The sequence below is a fragment of the Hyla sarda genome, chromosome 9 (genome assembly GCF_029499605.1).
Source record: "Hyla sarda isolate aHylSar1 chromosome 9, aHylSar1.hap1, whole genome shotgun sequence".
In the NCBI taxonomy this organism is placed as follows: domain Eukaryota; kingdom Metazoa; phylum Chordata; class Amphibia; order Anura; family Hylidae; genus Hyla; species Hyla sarda.
In genome coordinates this window covers 76,469,761-76,490,519 of record NC_079197.1, presented here as the reverse complement: position 1 = coordinate 76,490,519, position 20,759 = coordinate 76,469,761, and the positions used below count along the sequence as shown (strand labels likewise).

At 44.4% G+C, this 20,759-nt stretch overlaps 1 protein-coding gene across 2 annotated transcripts in view; it reads right to left on the bottom strand.

Moving 5' to 3' along the window:
* The window catches only part of LOC130292042 (uncharacterized), a 282,836-nt gene that overhangs the window by 242,605 nt on the left and 19,472 nt on the right, over positions 1–20,759 (bottom strand). For both annotated transcript variants that reach the window (XM_056541481.1, XM_056541480.1), the window contains exon 2: positions 19,105–19,494. The gene's annotated coding sequence lies outside the window, so the exon portion shown is untranslated. The remainder of the gene's footprint in view (positions 1–19,104; positions 19,495–20,759) is intronic.

The window sequence follows — 20,759 nt, the reverse complement described above, 5'->3', positions numbered from 1 at the left end:
CATAAGGGAACATTACCGTATTTATCGGGGTGTACATCGCACCGGCCTATAACATGCACCCTCATTTTAGCAAGGATATTTGGGTAAAAAAGTTTTTACCCAAATATCCTTCATAAAATGAGGGTGCGTGTGTGTGCATGTGTGTGTACCCCGATACACTGCTTCTCAACCCACAGAGCCCCCAGGAAAGGCAGGGGGAGAGAGGCCGTCGCTGCCTGCTTCTCTCCCCCTGCCTTTCCTGGGGTCTAGAGCCCTGCTACCGCCGCTTCTCTCCCCCTGCTATCGGCGCCGCTGCCCCTTCTCTCCCCCTGGCTATCGGTGCCTCTGTCCCATTGCCAGCGCCGATAGCCAGGGGGAGAGAAGCGGCGCCGGTAATGGGGCAACGGCACCGATAGCCAGGGGGGCATAAGGGGCAGCGGCACCCATTGCCGGCGCCGCTGCCCCGTTGCCTCCCCCATCCCTAGTTGTATGATTACCTGTTGCCGGGGTCGGGTCCGAGCTGCTTCAGGCCTCTGTTGTGCGTCCCCTGCATCATTGCTATAAGTTGCGAGACGCAATGACGAGTGACGTCTCTCATCATTGCGCCGCGCCATGCAAAGCATAGCAACGATGCAGGGAATGCACACCGGAGGCCTGAAGCAGCGCTGACCCGACCCCAGCAACAGGTAATTATACAACCGGGGATGGGGGAGGCAACGGGGCAGCGGCGCCGGCAATGGGTGCCGCTGCCCCTTCTTTCCCCCTGTCTGTCGACATCGCTGCCCCATTGCCGGCGCCGTTTCTCTCCCCCTGGCTATCGGCGCCGGCAATGGGGCAGCGGCACTGATAGCCAGGGGGAGATAAGGGGCAGCAGCGCCGATAGCAGGGGTAACCATCATACACTCATACTGTTTTCACTTTGCCAAGATATCGGACAACCTGGCCCCAAAATTATGGATTATAAAAGGATAGCAGCATAAGGGAAAAATAAACATTTTGAACCCAAAAACCCATTTGAGTTTTTAAGTTCAAAATACAGGCCTACCTCCTCCCCTACAGCCTGCCTGTCCATCTCCAAAAATACAATTTTTAATAATTATACGCTCCTCCTTTGCATTGAAAAAAAGCAAACAGTAAAGTTGCCAGATGCGGCCATCCTTTCATCCATTTGTCCTTCTGCATCTATTTTCCCAAACCATGCACTCATACTGTTATTATGTCGCCAAGTAATTAGACTACCTGGCCCAAAAATTATGGTTTATAAAAGGATAGCAGCATTAGTGAAAAATACACATTTTGAACCCAAAAACCCATTTGAGTTTTTAAGTTCAAAATACAGGCCTACCTCCTCCCCTACAGCCTGCCTGTCCATCTCCAAAAATACCCTTTTTAATAATTATACGCTCCTCCTTTCCATTGAAAAAAAGCAAACAGTAAAGTTGCCAGATGCGGCCATCCTTTCATCCATTTGTCCTTCTGCATCTATTTTCCCAAACCATGCACTCATACTGTTATTATGTCGCAAAGTAATTAGACTACCTGGCCCAAAAATTATGGTTTATAAAAGGATAGCAGCATTAGTGAAAAATACACATTTTGAACCCAAAAACCCATTTGAGTTTTTAAGTTCAAAATACAGGCCTACCTCCTCCCCTACAGCCTGCCTGTCCATCTCCAAAAATACCCTTTTAATAATTATACTTTCCTCCTTTGCATTGAAAAAAAGCAAACAGTAAAGTTGCCAGATGCGGCCATCCATTCATCCATTTGTCCTTCTGCATCTATTTTCCCAAACCATGCACTCATACTGTAATTATGTCGCCAAGTAATTAGACTACCTTGCCCAAAAATTATGGATTATAAAAGGATAGCAGCATTAGTGAAAAAAACACATTTTGAACCCAAAAACCCATTTGAGTTTTTAAGTTCAAAATACAGGCCTACCTCCTCCCCTACAGCCTGCCTGTCCATCTCCAAAAATACCATTTTTAATAATTATACGCTCCTCATTTGCATTGAAAAAAAGCAAACAGTAAAGTTGCCAGATGCGGCCATCCTTTCATCCATTTGTCCTTCTGCATCTATTTTCCCAAACCATGCACTCATACTGTTATTATGTCGCCAAGTAATTAGACTACCTGGCCCAAAAATTATGGTTTATAAAAGGATAGCAGCATTAGTGAAAAATACACATTTTGAACCCAAAAACCCATTTGAGTTTTTAAGTTCAAAATACAGGCCTACCTCCTCCCCTACAGCCTGCCTGTCCATCTCCAAAAATACCCTTTTTAATAATTATACGCTCCTCCTTTGCATTGAAAAAAAGCAAACAGTAAAGTTGCCAGATGCGGCCATCCTTTCATCCATTTGTCCTTCTGCATCTATTTTCCCAAACCATGCACTCATACTGTTATTATGTCGCCAAGTAATTAGACTACCTGGCCCAAAAATTATGGATTATAAAAGGGTAGCAGCATAAGGGAACATTACCGTATTTATCGGGGTGTACATCGCACCGGCCTATAACACGCACCCTCATTTTACCAAGGATATTTGGGTAAAAAAAGTTTTTACCCAAATATCCTTCATAAAATGAGGGTGCGTGTGTGTGCATGTGTGTGTACCCCGATACACTGCTTCTCAACCCACAGAGCCCCCAGGAAAGGCAGGGGGAGAGAGGCCGTCGCTGCCTGCTTCTCTCCCCCTGCCTTTCCTGGGGTCTAGAGCCCTGCTACCGCCGCTTCTCTCCCCCTGCTATCGGCACCGCTGCCCCTTCTCTCCCCCTGGCTATCGGTGCCGCTGTCCCATTGCCAGCACCGATAGCCAGGGGGAGAGAAGCGGCGCCGGTAATGGGGCAATGGCACCGATAGCCAGGGGGGCATAAGGGGCAGCGGCACCCATTGCCGGCGCCGCTGCCCCGTTGCCTCCCCCATCCCTAGTTGTATAATTACCTGTTGCCGGGGTCGGGTCCGAGCTGCTTCAGGCCTCTGTTGTGCGTCCCCTGCATCATTGCTATAAGTTGCGAGACGCAATGACGAGTGACGTCTCTCATCATTGCGCCGCGCCATGCAAAGCATAGCAACGATGCAGGGAATGCACACCGGAGGCCTGAAGCAGCGCTGACCCGACCCCAGCAACAGGTAATTATACAACCGGGGATGGGGGAGGCAACGGGGCAGCGGCGCCGGCAATGGGTGCCGCTGCCCCTTCTTTCCCCCTGTCTGTCGACATCGCTGCCCCATTGCCGGCGCCGTTTCTCTCCCCCTGGCTATCGGCGCCGGCAATGGGGCAGCGGCACTGATAGCCAGGGGGAGATAAGGGGCAGCAGCGCCGATAGCAGGGGTAACCATCATACACTCATACTGTTTTCACTTTGCCAAGATATCGGACAACCTGGCCCCAAAATTATGGATTATAAAAGGATAGCAGCATAAGGGAAAAATACACATTTTGAACCCAAAAACCCATTTGAGTTTTTAAGTTCAAAATACAGGCCTACCTCCTCCCCTACAGCCCGCCTGTCCATCTCCAAAAATACCATTTTTAATAATTATACGCTCCTCCTTTGCATTGAAAAAAAGCAAACAGTAAAGTTGCCAGATGCGGCCATCCTTTCATCCATTTGTCCTTCTGCATCTATTTTCCCAAACCATGCACTCATACTGTTATTATGTCGCCAAGTAATTAGACTACCTGGCCCAAAAATTATGGTTTATAAAAGGATAGCAGCATTAGTGAAAAATACACATTTTGAACCCAAAAACCCATTTGAGTTTTTAAGTTCAAAATACAGGCCTACCTCCTCCCCTACAGCCTGCCTGTCCATCTCCAAAAATACCCTTTTTAATAATTATACGCTCCTCCTTTCCATTGAAAAAAAGCAAACAGTAAAGTTGCCAGATGCGGCCATCCTTTCATCCATTTGTCCTTCTGCATCTATTTTCCCAAACCATGCACTCATACTGTTATTATGTCGCCAAGTAATTAGACTACCTGGCCCAAAAATTATGGTTTATAAAAGGATAGCAGCATTAGTGAAAAATACACATTTCGAACCCAAAAACCCATTTGAGTTTTTAAGTTCAAAATACAGGCCTACCTCCTCCCCTACAGCCTGCCTGTTCATCTCCAAAAATACCCTTTTTAATAATTATACGCTCCTCCTTTGCATTGAAAAAAAGCAAACAGTAAAGTTGCCAGATGCGGCCATCCTTTCATCCATTTGTCCTTCTGCATCTATTTTCCCAAACCATGCACTCATACTGTTATTATGTCGCAAAGTAATTAGATTTCTGGCCCAAAAATTATGGATTATAAAAGGATAGCAGCATTAGTGAAAAATACACATTTTGAACCCAAAAACCCATTTGAGTTTTTAAGTTCAAAATACAGGCCTACCTCCTCCCCTACAGCCTGCCTGTCCATCTCCAAAAATACCCTTTTAATAATTATACTTTCCTCCTTTGCATTGAAAAAAAGCAAACAGTAAAGTTGCCAGATGCGGCCATCCATTCATCCATTTGTCCTTCTGCATCTATTTTCCCAAACCATGCACTCATACTGTTATTATGTCGCCAAGTAATTAGACTACCTTGCCCAAAAATTATGGATTATAAAAGGATAGCAGCATTAGTGAAAAAAACACATTTTGAACCCAAAAACCCATTTGAGTTTTTAAGTTCAAAATACAGGCCTACCTCCTCCCCTACAGCCTGCCTGTCCATCTCCAAAAATACCATTTTTAATAATTATACGCTCCTCCTTTGCATTGAAAAAAAGCAAACAGTAAAGTTGCCAGATGCGGCCATCCTTTCATCCATTTGTCCTTCTGCATCTATTTTCCCAAACCATGCACTCATACTGTTATTATGTCGCCAAGTAATTAGACTACCTGGCCCAAAAATTATGGATTATAAAAGGATAGCAGCATTAGTGAAAAATACACATTTTGAACCCAAAAACCCATTTGAGTTTTTAAGTTCAAAATACAGGCCTACCTCCTCCTCCTCCCCTACAGCCTGCCTGTCCATCTCCAAAAATACCCTTTTTAATAATTATACGCTCCTCCTTTGCATTGAAAAAAAGCAAACAGTAAAGTTGCCAGATGCGGCCATCCTTTCATCCATTTGTCCTTCTGCATCTATTTTCCCAAACCATGCACTCATACTGTTATTATGTCGCCAAGTAATTAGACTACCTGGCCCAAAAATTATGGATTATAAAAGGGTAGCAGCATAAGGGAACATTACCGTATTTATCGGGGTGTACATCGCACCGGCCTATAACACGCACCCTCATTTTACCAAGGATATTTGGGTAAAAAAAGTTTTTACCCAAATATCCTTCATAAAATGAGGGTGCGTGTGTGTGCATGTGTGTGTACCCCGATACACTGCTTCTCAACCCACAGAGCCCCCAGGAAAGGCAGGGGGAGAGAGGCCATCGCTGCCTGCTTCTCTCCTCCTGCCTTTCCTGGGGTCTAGAGCCCTGCTACCGCCGCTTCTCTCCCCCTGCTATCGGCGCCGCTGCCCCTTCTCTCCCCCTGGCTATCGGTGCCGCTGTCCCATTGCCAGCGCCGATAGCCAGGGGGAGAGAAGCGGCGCCGGTAATGGGGCAACGGCACCGATAGCCAGGGGGGCATAAGGGGCAGCGGCACCCATTGCCGGCGCCGCTGCCCCGTTGCCTCCCCCATCCCTAGTTGTATAATTACCTGTTGCCGGGTTCGGGTCCGAGCTGCTTCAGGCCTCTGTTGTGCGTCCCCTGCATCATTGCTATAAGTTGCGAGACGCAATGACGAGTGACGTCTCTCATCATTGCGCCGCGCCATGCAAAGCATAGCAACGATGCAGGGAATGCACACCGGAGGCCTGAAGCAGCGCTGACCCGACCCCAGCAACAGGTAATTATACAACCGGGGATGGGGGAGGCAACGGGGCAGCGGCGCCGGCAATGGGTGCCGCTGCCCCTTCTTTCCCCCTGTCTGTCGACATCGCTGCCCCATTGCCGGCGCCGTTTCTCTCCCCCTGGCTATCGGCGCCGGCAATGGGGCAGCGGCACTGATAGCCAGGGGGAGATAAGGGGCAGCAGCGCCGATAGCAGGGGTAACCATCATACACTCATACTGTTTTAACTTTGCCAAGATATCGGACAACCTGGCCCCAAAATTATGGATTATAAAAGGATAGCAGCATAAGGGAAAAATACACATTTTGAACCCAAAAACCCATTTGAGTTTTTAAGTTCAAAATACAGGCCTACCTCCTCCCCTACAGCCTGCCTGTCCATCTCCAAAAATACCATTTTTAATAATTATACGCTCCTCCTTTGCATTGAAAAAAAGCAAACAGTAAAGTTGCCAGATGCGGCCATCCTTTCATCCATTTGTCCTTCTGCATCTATTTTCCCAAACCATGCACTCATACTGTTATTATGTCGCCAAGTAATTAGACTACCTGGCCCAAAAATTATGGTTTATAAAAGGATAGCAGCATTAGTGAAAAATACACATTTTGAACCCAAAAACCCATTTGAGTTTTTAAGTTCAAAATACAGGCCTACCTCCTCCCCTACAGCCTGCCTGTCCTTCTCCAAAAATACCCTTTTAATAATTATACGCTCCTCCTTTGCATTGAAAAAAAGCAAACAGTAAAGTTGCCAGATGCGGCCATCCTTTCATCCATTTGTCCTTCTGCATCTATTTTCCCAAACCACGCACTCATACTGTTATTATGTCGCCAAGTAATTAGACTACCTGGCCCAAAAATTATGGATTATAAAAGGATAGCAGCATAAGGGAAAAATACACATTTTGAACCCAAAAACCCATTTGAGTTTTTAAGTTCAAAATACAGGCCTACCTCCTCCCCTACAGCCTGCCTGTCCATCTCCAGAAAATACTCTTTTTAATAATTATACGCTCCTCCTTTGCATTGAAAAAAAGCAAACAGTAAAGTTGCCAGATGCGGCCATCCTTTCATCCATTTGTCCTTCTGCATCTATTTTCCCAAACCATGCACTCATACTGTTATTATGTCGCCAAGTAATTAGACTACCTGGCCCAAAAACTATGGATTATAAAAGGGTAGCAGCATAAGGGAACATTACCGTATTTATCGGGGTGTTCCACGCACCGGCCTATAACACGCACCCTCATTTTACCAAGGATATTTGAGTAAAAAAAGTTTTTTACCCAAATATCCTTCATAAAATGTGGGTGCGTGTGTGTGCATGTGTATACCCCGATACACTGCTTCTCACCCCACAGAGCCCCCAGGAAAGGCAGGGGGAGAGAGGCCGTTGCTGCCTGCTTCTCTCCCCCTGCCTTTCCTGGGGTCTAGAGCCCTGCTACCGCCGCTTCTCTCCCCCTGCTATCGGCGCCGCTGCCCCTTCTCTCCCCCTGGCTATCGGTGCCGCTGTCCCATTGCCAGCGCCGATAGCCAGGGGGAGAGAAGCGGCGCCGGCAATGGGGCAGCTGCACCGATAGCTAGGGGGAGATAAGGGGCAGCGGCACCCATTGCCGTCGCCGCTGCCCCGTTGCCTCCCCCATCCCTAGTTGTATAACTAGCTGTTGCCGGGGTCGGGTCCGTGCTGCTTCAGGCCTCCGGTGTGCATCCCCTACATCATTGCTATGCGTTGTGAGACGCAATGACGAGTGATGTCACTCGTCATTGCGCCGCGCCATGCAGCGCATAGCAACGACGCAGGGGATGCACCCCGGAGGCCTGAAGCAGCGCTGACCCGACCCCAGCAACAGGTAATTATACAACCGGGGATGGGGGAGGCAACGGGGAAGCGGCACCGGCAATGGGTGCCGCTGCCCCTTCTTTCTTTCTTTCTACCTCCTCCCCTACAACCTGCCTGTCCATCTCCAACAATACCTTTTTCAATAATTATAAGCTCCTCCACTGCATTGAAAAAAAAATCAAACAGTAAACTTGCCATATGCGGCCATCCTTTCATCGAATTGTGCTTCAACACCTATGTTCCAAAACCATCAAACACTCATACTGTTCTCGCTTTAACAAGTTATCGGAGTACCTAGCCCCAAAATTATGGATTTTAAAAGGATAGCAGCATAAGGGAAAAATACACATTTTGAACCCAAAAACCCATTCAAAATACAGGCCTACGTCCTCCCCTTCAGCCTGCCTGTCCATCTCCAAATATACCCTTTTTAATAATTTTACGCTCCTCCTTTGCAATGAAAAAAAGCAAACAGTAAAGTTGCCATATACAGCCATCCTTTCATCCATTTGTCCTTCTGCACCTATTTTCCGAAACCATGCACTAATACTGTTATCATGTCGCCAAGTTATTAGACTACCTGGCCCCAAAATTATGGATTATAAAAGGGTAGCAGCATAAGGGAAAATTACCGTATTTATCGGGGTGTACCACTCACCGGCCTAAAACACGCACCCGCATTTTACCAAGGATATTTGGGTAAAAAAAGTTTTTTACCCAAATATCCTTCATAAAATGAGGGTGCGTGTGTGTGTGCATGTGTATACCCCGATACACTGCTTCTCACCCCACAGAGCCCCCAGGAAAGGCAGGGGGAGAGAGGCCGTCGCTGCCTGCTTCTCTCCCCTTGCCTTTCCTGGGGTCTAGAGCCCTGCTACCGCCGCTTCTCTCCCCCTGCTATCGGCGCCGCTGCTCCTTATCTCCCTCTGGCTATCGGTGCCGCTGTCCCCTTGCCAGCGCCGATAGCCAGGGGGAGAGAAGCGGCGCCGACAATGGGGCAACGGCACCGATAGCCAGGGGGGGGATAAGGGGCAGCGGCACCCATTTCCGGCGCCGCTGCCCCGTTGCCTCCCCCATCCCTAGTTGTATAATTACCTGTTGCCGGGGTCGGGTCCGCACTGCTTCAGGCCTCCGGTGTGCGTCCTCTGCATCATTGCTATGCGTTGCGAGAGGCAATGACGAGTGACGTCTCTCGTCATTGCGCCGCGCCATGCAAAGCATAGCAAAGACACAGGGAATGCACACCGGAGGCCTGAAGCAGCGCCGACCCCAGCAACAGGTAATTATACAACCGGGGATGGGGGAGGCAACGGGGCAGCGGCGCCGGCAATGGGTGCCACTGCCCCTTCTTTCCCCCTGTCTGTCGACGCCGCTGCCCCATTGCCGGCGCCGTTTCTCTCCCCCTGGCTATCGGCGCCGGCAATGGGGCAGCGGCACTGATAGCCAGAGGGAGAGAAGGGGCAGCAGCACCGATAGCAGGGGTAACCATCATACACTCATACTGTTTTCACTTTGCCGAGTTATCGGACAACCTGGCCCAAAAATTATGGATTATAAAAGGATAGCAGCATTAGTGAAAAATACACATTTTAAACCCAAAAACCCATTTGAGTTTTTAAGTTCAAAATACAGGCCTACCTCCTCCCCTACAGCCTGCCTGTCCATCTCTAAAAATAGCCTTTTCCGAAATCATCCTACACTAATACTGTGCTCTTGCCGCAAAGTTTTCGGTCTACCTTTCCCAAAAATTATGGATTATATAAGGGTAGCAGCATATGGGAAAATTACACATTTTGAACCCAAAAACACATGAGGGTTTTCAAGTTCAAAATGTAGGCCTCCTCCTCCCCTTCAGGCTTCCTCTCCATCTCCAAAAATGGACTTTTTACCAATTTTACACTCCTTTGCTTTGAAAAAAGTATCCATATGTTGCCATCTTTTCATCCATTTGTCCTTCTACACAGATTTTCCCAAACCATCCTACACTCATACTCTTCTCATTTCATCAAATTATCAGAATACCTGGCCCAAAAAATTATGGATTATGAAAGGGTAGAAGCATAATGGAAAATTACATATTTTGAACACAAAAACCCATTTGAGTTTTTAAGTTCAAAATACAGGCGTACTTTCTCCCCGTCAGCCTGCCTGTCCATCTTTAAAGGGGTACTCCGGTGAAAAACTTTTTTTTTAAATCAACTGGTGCCAGAAAGTTAAACAGATTTGTAAATGACTTCTATTAAAAAAATATTAATCCTTCCTGTACTTATTAGCTGCTGAATACTACAGCAAAAATTATTTTCTTTTTGAAACACAGAACTGTCTGCTGACATCACGAGCACAGTGCTCTCTGCTGACATCTCTGTCCATTATGAACTGTCCAGAACAGCATATGTTTGCTATGGGGATTTCCTTTTACCCTGGACAGTTCCTAAAATGGAAAGAGATGTCAGCAGAGACCACTGTGCTCATGATGTCAGCAGAATTTTCACTGTAGTATTCAGCAGTTGTCAGCAGAATTTCCACCGTAGTATTCAGCAGAAAAAAGTTCTTCACCGGAGTACCCCTTTAACTCCTTGGGGACGGAGCCCATTATAACCCTAAGGACAGGAGCATTTTTTGCAATTCTGACCACTGTCACTTTAAGCATTAATAACTCTGGGATCCCTTTACTTTTCATTCTGATTCTGAGATTGTTTTTTTTGTGACATATTTTACTTTATGTTAGTGGTAATTTTTTGTTGATTCTTGCATCATTTCTTGGTGAAAAATTCCAAAATTTGATGAAAAAATTTAAAATGTAGCATTTTTCTAACTTTGAAGCTCTCTGCTTGTAAGGAAAACAGACATTCCAAATAAATTATATATTGATTTACAAATACAATATGTCTACTTTATGTTTGCATCATAAAGTTGACATGTTTTTACTTTTGGAAAACATCAGAGGGCTTAAAAGTTCAGAAGCAATTTTTCAGGGGCCAGTTCAGTTTTGAAGTGGATTTGAAGGGCCTTCATATTAGAAATACCCCATAAATAACCCCATTATAAAAACTGCACCCCTCAAAGTATTCAAAATGACATTCAGTAAGTTTGTTAACCCTTTAGGTGTTTCACAGGAATAGCAGCAAAGTGAAGGAGAAAATTCAAAATCTTCATTTTTTACACTCGCATGTTCTGTAGACCCAGTTTTTGAAATTTTACAAGGGGGAATAGGAGAAAAAGCCCCCCAAAATGTGTAACCCAATTTCTCTCAAGTATGGAAATGCCTCATATGTGTATGTCAAGTGTTCGGCGGGCGCAGTAGAGGGCTCAGAAGGGAAGGAGCGACAATGGGATTTTGGAGAGTGAATTTTGCTGAAATGGTTTTTGGGGGCATGTCACATTTAGGAAGCCCCTATGGTGCCAGAACAGCAAAAAAACAAAACACATGGCATACTATTTTGGAAACTACACCCCTCAAGGCACATAACAAGGGGTCCAGTGAGCCTTAACACCCCACAGGTGTTTGACGACTTTTTTGTTAAATTCGGATGTGTAAATGAAAAAAAAAATTTCCACTAAAGTGCAGTTTTTTTTTCCCAAATGTACCATTTCTACAAAGGGTAATGGGAGAAAAATCCCCCCAAAATTTGTAACACAATTTCTCCCGAGCACAGAGATACCCCATATGTGGCCCTAAACTGTTGCCTTGAAATACGACAGGGCTCTGAAGTGCGCATTTGAGGCCTGAATAAGGAATTTTCAATAGGGGCGGACCCGGTTACAAGGACGGGGCTTGTCTCCACCAAAACCCTACAGCAGTGTTTCCCAAACAGGGTGCCTCCAGCTGTTGCAAGACTCACAGCCTGTCAGGACAGTCTATGGCTGTCCGGCAACACTGGGAGTTGTGGTTTTGCAACAGCTGGAGGTGCCATTTAGGAAACACTGCCGTATGAGACGTTTTTCATTTTTATTGGGGGGGGGGGGGGGGGGCGACGTGTAAGGGGGTGTATATGTAGTGTTTTATTTTTTATTATTTGTTAGTGTAGTGTTTTTAGGGTACATTCACACAGGCAGGGGTTCACAATAAGTTTCCTTGAAGGAAACCCACTGTAGATCCGCCTGTGTGAATGTACCCTGTACATTCACATGGGGGGGGGGGGCCCAAACCTTCAGCGGTGGCAAAATGACAACTCCCAGAATGCACTGACAGACCGTACATGCTGGGAGTTGTAGTTTTACAACAGCTGTAGGCACACTGGTGGGGAATCACTGAGTTAGGGAACAGACTCTAGCTCAGTGTTTCCCAACCAGTGTGCCTACAGCTGTTGCAAAACTACAATTCCCAGCGTGGCCAGACAGTCAGGGATGCTGGGCATGTAGTTCTGCAATATCTGGCCCTTCAGATGTTGCAGAACTACAACTACCAGCATGCCTGGACAGTCTGGGCATGCTAGGAGTTGTAGTTATGCAACAACTGGGGAAGAACAGTTTGGAGACCGCTAAGTAGTGGCCTCCAAACTGTAGCCCTCCAGATGTTGCAAAACTACAACTCCAAGCATGCCCAGACTGTCCAGGCATGTTGGGAGTTGTAGTTCTGCAACATCTGAAGGGCTAGATATTGCAGAACTACACGCCCAGCATCCCTGACTGTCTGGGCATGCTGGGAGTTGTAGTTTTGCAACATCTGGAGGGCTACAGTTTGGAGACCACCATATAGTGGTCTCCAAACTGTGCCACTTCAGATGTTGCAAAACTACAACTCCCAGCATGCCCAGACAGTCAGTGCATGCTGAAAGTTGTAGTTTTGCAACATCTGGAGGACCACAGTTTAGAGACCACTACACAGTGGTCTCCCAACTGTGACCCTCCAGATGTTGCAAAACTACAACTCCCAGCATGCCCAGACAGCCTTTGGCTGTGTGGGCATGCTGGGAGTTGTAGTTTTGCAGCTAATAGAAGGCCACAGTGAAGATCACTTATCGCGATCTTCACTGCAGCCTTCTCCGCCGCACTTTCCGGCCGCCGCTCTTCCTGCTTGCGCCACTGCTACAGGATGCCGCCTCCGAAGGTCCGGGTAAGCCGGGCCATGCTCACCCCTCTCCGCTCGTGTTCCCCCGCTCTGTACCGACTTCCGATCGGTGGCCAGAGCGGGGGAAATTAACTCTAACCCCCCGCCCCCCTCCTGCCATTGGTGGTCAGCCTGACCGACCAAAGGCAGAGGATAGGAGGGGGTGGCAACACTGCCACCTCGCTCCTATCCTTTAGGCTGGTCGGAGTTGGCTCTGACAGCTCCGGTCAGTCTTATTTTACGGGAGATCGGGTCTGAATTGACTTGCGATTTGCTGCGAATGCCAATATGGGGGGGGTCTAAGGACCCCCCTAGGCATTGCCACAGGATGCCTGCTGATAGATATCAGCAGTCATCATGGTCCGATCACCGCCAGGCGAGCGGCAGTGATCGGAAATGCCGAGGGCGTATGGATACGCCCTCCGCCCTTAAGTGACGGGACGCGAGGGCATATGCATACGGAGTTAAAAATAGCCTTTTTCCCAAACCATCCTACACTTTTTTCGTGTAAACCGATGACCTGAACCTAAAAATTATCAATATTGCCAAGTCAAAAATGATAAAGATGGCTAAGTCATCGGACTACTTGGCCCAAAAATTATTGAATATAAAAGTAGCATAAGGGAAAATTACATATTTTGAACTCAATACTTATGTGGGTATTTGTATAATTTAACATATTGCTAAATAACTTAACAACATAAGCTTAAAAAGTGAAGTCAAATTTTCCAGTATGTTATTCCTCAAGAGGCACTGGTTTAACCAGTTGGAGACGCAGGGTGTACAAGTACGCTCCCATTCCTGGAAATGTCCACTAGCCCCACAAAGATTAAAGCGGTGGCTGCGCAGGTAATGGTACGTTCCATCCATTCTAGGAAAAAATGTGTCTACATTCCCGCAAGAATGTCTGGCTGGTTATCATGGCAACAGAAAGCTAGTGGATAGCTTTCTGTCTTCTCAGTATGGGAGCCTGTAAGGTCCAGTGCTAGCCTGGACCATACAGGGAACTGTCATAACAGTTATACCATACTGCAGTAAATTTGTACTGCAGTATAGTATAACAGGTGAAAAGTGTGAAAATAAAATGTTTTTCAATAAACAGTGTAAAAAATTATATAAATACCCCTTTTCTAATAAAGCCCTGTATTACTAAATAATAATAAAAAAACTATACATAATAGGTATTGCCACATTCATAATGACTTTTACTTTAAAATGATGTTATTTGTCCCGCACAGTAAACATTGGTAACAAAAAACCCTACATAAAAATGCAAAATTTGCTAATTTTGTTTAAAAAACTGGAATAAAAAGGATCAAAAGGTAACATGTGTCCCAACAATAATACTAATAAAAAGTATGGCTTGTCCTGCAAAAAATAAGCCCTCACACAATGAGGTTGGATGAAAATTTAAAAGTTATGGCCACACAAACAGGGAAACCACGTGATTTAATGAGATAAAAAGACATTCACCTACACCACTCTTGATGAATACCCCCCCCCCCCAGTAAATAGACCCAGAAGGGCATGACTCTGTTCATTACATAAGAAAAGAATTATAAAACGGGCAGCGCTTATCCAAACAGTCACTTATGCCATTTATGTAGTAGAACTCACCTGGTGTATATGGAGGGACACAGTTGACACGACACCTGTTGAGCCAAGACAATGGGGGACATATATCATTAGGTGTCTATTGTAGACACAGTTCTACCCTTTACACTGCTTGTCTAATTTACACTCTTGCTCAAGATTTACTAAAGTTGTGCATGTACTTTGATAAATTTTGGGCAAATAAAGAAAGGCCACCCTCGCTCTACTGTGCATCCTTCTCTACCTCACACGGTACACTGCTCACTGCTCATAGCTAGAAGTGCTGGAGCAGCAGTGTGCGCCGAACAAAACTTTGCAGAATAGTAAAATCATAATTCTTTATCAAGTACACAGAGGGGAAGATTATCAAAGAATTTTGCGTAAAAAAAACTATTTTGGCGCAAAAAGTATCGACCACATTTTGAAAGAGCATTGTGCCGCGGTTTACGCTGTTCATTAGTGTTGCTCGCGAATATTCGCAAAGCGAATTTTATTCGCGAATATCGCATATTCGCGAATTCGCGAATATTCGCGAATATAGCACTATATATTCGTAATTACGAATATTCGTGTTTTTATTTATTTATTTTTTTCACAGTACACATCACAGTGATCATCCCTCTCTCCTTCCAGCTTGTTTGGTGTAAAGAAGGCTCTAATAGTACTGTGTGAAACTGTCATGCGAATTTTCGCACATGCGAATATTAGCATATGCTAATTTTCGCATATGCGAATTTTCGTTTGTGTAATGTTTATGCAAATGTTCGCATACGCGATTTTTCGCGCATGCGAAAATAAAACGAGGATATTGCGAATATTCGCGAATATAGGGCGAATATTCGTCCATATATTCGCGAATATTCGCAAATTCGAATATGGCCTATGCTGCTCAACACTACTGTTCATGTCAGTTTTGTAAAAGTGGGTGTGTCCACGTATATTGTCTGCTTAATATGATATTTTCAAAGGGGTGAGAGTCCAGTTTACATCAAAACTTTCACACCAGCTTTTTGATTTTGTAGAAATCAAAGAAATGGTTGTAGTTTTATTGTTTCGTTGACTTTTTTCTTTTTTTTTGGGGGGGGGGGGGGGAAAGGTGTCATGTAAGTAATTATTAAAAATTTATATATATATACTTTTATATTTTTTTTTCTTGGTCACTGCACCTGCACTCACATTTAAGCTCAGAAAGGTTTTATTTATACAGTTATTGCTTGTCTGGGCACTAGTAACCATGGAATATTTCGTGAGATGTTTCCACCAGAATTTTCTTGGATGTAAAAGTTGGCACAAAAATTGCCGATTTTGGCACCAAACTCGGCAATTTTGGCATAAAAAAATCTCATGGTTGCAACAAAAAAATATTTTGGTGCAAAAAAATAAAGAAAAGTGGCACAAAAATGAATTTTCACATATTTTCAAAGCAACAAAAGAGACCTTTGAAAATGTGAGGAGAAAAAAAAGGTGTGAATAATAACAGTAGTTTTTGAGAATCTCCCCCAGAATGTCTGGGTTTAAAAAATATGTAATTTTGCTGAACAATCTGTCCCCTTAACTCTAAATCAGTGTTTACCAACCAGAATGCCTCCAAGTTTTGCAATACTTGGCATGCTGGGAGTTGAAGTTCTGCAAAAGCTGGAGGCACCCTGTTAGCAGAAATTAGTGTGCAACATGGGTATGTAGCAGAGCTGAATGTGATTATGTGTAAGCATGACCACACACACACTCAACATTGTTACATACACCTGATCACACACTCAGGTCTGCTAAATACACCTGATCACACACTCAGCTCTGCCTAATATACACACTCACACACTCAACTCTGCTACATACACACAACCAAACACTCAGCACTGCTACATGCACACATTCACATACTCTGCTCCGCTACATACATACATTCACACACTCAGCTCTGCTACATGCACACACACACTCAGCTCTGCTACATATACACACTCACACACTCAGCTCTGCTACATACACACAATCACACACTCAACTTTGCTACATACACACACTTACACACTTAGCTCTGCTACATACACACACTCACACACTTAGCTCTGCTACACACGCACTTATACACTCAGTTCTGCTACATACACACTCACACTCAACTTTGCTACACACACACTTACACACTCAACTCTGCTACATACACACATTCACACACTCAAATCTGCTACATACACACACTCAACTTTGCTACATAAACACACTCAGCTCTGCTACATAAACACATTTACACATTCAACTCTTCTACATACACACACTCACACTCAACTCTGCTCCATATACACACTCAGCTCTGCTACATACACACACTCACACACTCCACTCTGCTACATACACTCACACACTCAACTCTGCTACATACACACAACCAAACACTCAGCACTGCTACATACACACATTCACATACTCAGCTCTGCTACATACATACATTCACACACTCAGCTCTGCTACATGCACACACACACTCAGCTCTGCTACATATACACACTCACACACTCAGCACTGCTACATACACACACTCACACACTCAACTTTGCTACATACACACACTTACACACATAGCTCTGCTACATACACACACTCACACACTTAGCTCTGCTACACACACACTTATACAGTCAGTTCTGCTACATACACACTCACACACTCAACTTTGCTACATACACAAATTCACACACTCAAATCTGCTACACACACACACTCAACTTTGCTACATAAACACACTCAGCTCTGCTACATACACACATTTACACATTCAACTCTTCTACATACACACTCACACTCAACTCTGCTCCATATACACACTCAGCTCTGCTACATACACACACACACTCCACTCTGCTACATACACACACTCACACATTCAACTCTGCTACATACACACACTCACACTCAACTATGCTGCATATACATACTCAGCTTTGCTACATACACACATTCACACTTAACTCTGCTACATACACACATTAACACACTCAACTCTGCTACATATACACACTCAGCTCTGCTACATACACACATTCACATACTCAGGTCTGCTACATTCACACTCTTACATACTCAGCTTTGCTACATACACACACTTACACACTCAGCTCTGCTACATGCACATACTCACACACTCATTTCTGCTACATACACACACTCGACTCTGCTACATACACTCACTCAACACTGCTACATACACACACTTACAAACTCAGCTCTATTACACACACTCAACTCTGCTACATACACACACTCAAACACTCAACTCTGCTACATACACACACTCACGCACTAAACTCTGCTACATACATTCACACACTAAACTCTGCTACATACACACACTCAACTCTGCTACATACACACATTCACACACTCAACTCTGCTATATATACACACTCAGCTCTGCTACATATACACATTCACACACTCAACTCTGCTACATACACTCAGTCACACACTCAGCTCTGCTACATACACACACTTACACACTCAGCTCTGCTACATACACACACTCACACACCTGCCTCTGCTACATACACATACTCACACATATACATAGACCTAACAGCGATATCTTCTTGTCTCTCCCTGCACATACAGTGGTATATTCTTAGCTGTGGTCACCATGGTTACACTACACAGGTGCAATCTCCTGCACTCATCAAGAGCAGCTGGGGAGTTTGAATTTTACACAGTTTGAAGTCTGAACTGTGCCGGAAGTATTTCACCTGCACTATAACCTGATGTATTTTCCAGTTGAATCAGGTTAGACTGCGGGTGAAGGGGTGGTCATAAGTGGTCTATAATCATTTCATTTTTTTTAAAAGGTACATGAAAAAGATTTTAAGTATCACAGAGATAATCTGACTGGCGACAAAAGCATAGTAATCTCCGCAATCCAAATGGAAAATTAAATGCATGATTTAGAGCATCTTGCTAAGTGCAGTCCAAGATGGCTTTAAAAATATGGTCATCCCGCAAGATTTCTGTCGGTAAATGAAATGTATGCAGTTAATAAATTTGTGTGTACTAAATATGTCACTCCAAGGTACACCAAAACTTACACATCTGGAGGAAATGCTCCACCAGAATGTGCGCAAAAAAAGACGCAAAAAAACAGCTTGCGCAAAACTTTGCGCAAAAAATTAAACACAAAACAGGGCTAAAATCTTTGATACATTTCCCCCAATGTGTGTAAGCACTCCCTTCTCCAATTTCCCCAAATAGCAGGGGGGTGAAAGATATTGTAGGGAAAGTGTATAAAGAAAAAGGGGGAAGGTGTAGAATGCATTTGACTGATTTCACATTGGGGTGACCAAAACTAGGCAACCAGTACTACTCGCCAAGTTCGCACAAAAAAGTCCCCTCCAGCAGCTCACAATTTATCAAAACCTGTGCAGAGGAAATGTTGCCCAGTTGCCCATAGCAACCAATCAGCTTGCTTATTTTATTTTTAACAAGGCCTCTGCAAAATTTATTTGAATCTGAAAATGAAAATTAATCTGATTGGTTGCTATTGGCAACTGGTCAACTTTTCCTTTGCACAGATTTTGATAAATCTCACCAAAAATCTCTAAAGGATGAAAGATGATACTCTTCCTGTACATAGGTTTTGATAAATATCCCATGTGTCTAGAAGTTCAGCACTGAGGCCATTGAAATGATTGTGTTAGTTACATGAATCTGGTGTTAATAGTGAGAAATGTATAGAAAAACATGTAGTGTCCTACCTGTGCCGTCCATCAGATGAATGTTGCTGCATCCTAGGAGTTTGTTAAAAGGGAATAGAAAACAGAACTATTTGTTTCCAAAAACAGCACCATACCTGTCCTCATGTTGTATGTAATATTACAACTTTTCTCCATTCACTTTTGAAGAATTGAGCAGCGATATCACACACAACATTAGGACAGAGGTGGTGCAGTTTTCAGAAGAAATCAGCTCTGATTTTCTCATCCTGGATTACCCCTTTCAACTTCTCTTTGCTGAATGTTTTCTTTATCCTGTCCTAGGCATTTTGAAGGCATGCTAGGAACCAATCTTCTTGGTTTGTTGGTTGTATTCGGCTGCTCCTGGCCATCCTCCCTCTGATCCTTGAAATGTCTTGTCTTCTTTGTTGCCTGATTATAAGAAAGGCAAAGATATAGCTAATCCCTTGTGAGGTCACATGTGTGATGTCACCAACCTTGTCTCACAGTTCTATAAGCGAGGGAAGAAATGTAAAAAACACACACACATATAATATATATATATAGATAGATACTTGTCTCTATTGCTATGGAAAAGGGTAATTTTTGAATTTTTCTGCCATTTTCTTCTACATAGCAGTTCTATTCTGCATGCTTTAATCTATATATCTATCTATATATATGTGTGTATGTGTGTACGTTCCGGCATCACGTCCAAACGGCTAAAGATATTAACATGAAACTTGGTACACATGTTACTTATATGTCAACAACAAACATAGGATAGGTGATTTAACCCTTACTCACCCCCATTTGCCAGGGGCGGGGTTTATGTTTAAAGTCCCATACAAGTCAATGGGAAATGTATGTTCCCACATAACTTCAAGAGATATTTCAATACCTGGTACACATATTACTGGTTGGGATAGGAGGTCGGGATATGAGGACTGGAAAGGAGGATGGGATAGAAGGTCGGGATAGGAGGACGGGATAGGAGGACCAGGATAAGAGGTCGGGATAGGAGGTCGATATAGGAGGACGGGATATGAGGACGGGATATGAGGATGGGATATGAGAACGTGATAGGAGGAAGGGATAGGGGACTGGATAGGAGGTCGGGATAGGAGGTCGAGATAGGAGGACGGGATAGGAGGTTAAGATAGGAGGTCGAGATAGGAGGTCGAGATAAGAGGTCAAGATAGGAGGTCAAGATATGATGACGAGATAGGAGGTCGGGATAGGAGGTTGGGATATGAGGATGGGATATGGGGTTGGGATATGACAACAATATATGAGGAGGGGATATGAAATCAAAAGCTTCCTCCTTTGTTTATTTTCCTCCCCAACAAGGATTAGAAAGGAAAAACCGGGCAATGCCGGGTATTCAGCTAGTATATATATATATATATATATATATATATATATATATATATATAAAACTCAATGGGAGAGATTTAACAAAACTTGTGCAGAGCAAGAGTGGTGCAGTTGCCCTTGGCAACCAATCAGATTGCTTCTTTCATTTTACAGAGGCCTTTTAAAAAAAGGAAAGAAGCAAGCTGATTGGTTGCTATGGGCAACTGGGCAACTTTTCCTGTGGACAGGTTTTGATAAATCTCCCCCAATGTGTGTGTGTGTATGTATGTGTGTATGTTCCAGCATCACGTCCAAACGGCAAAAGATATTAACATGAAACT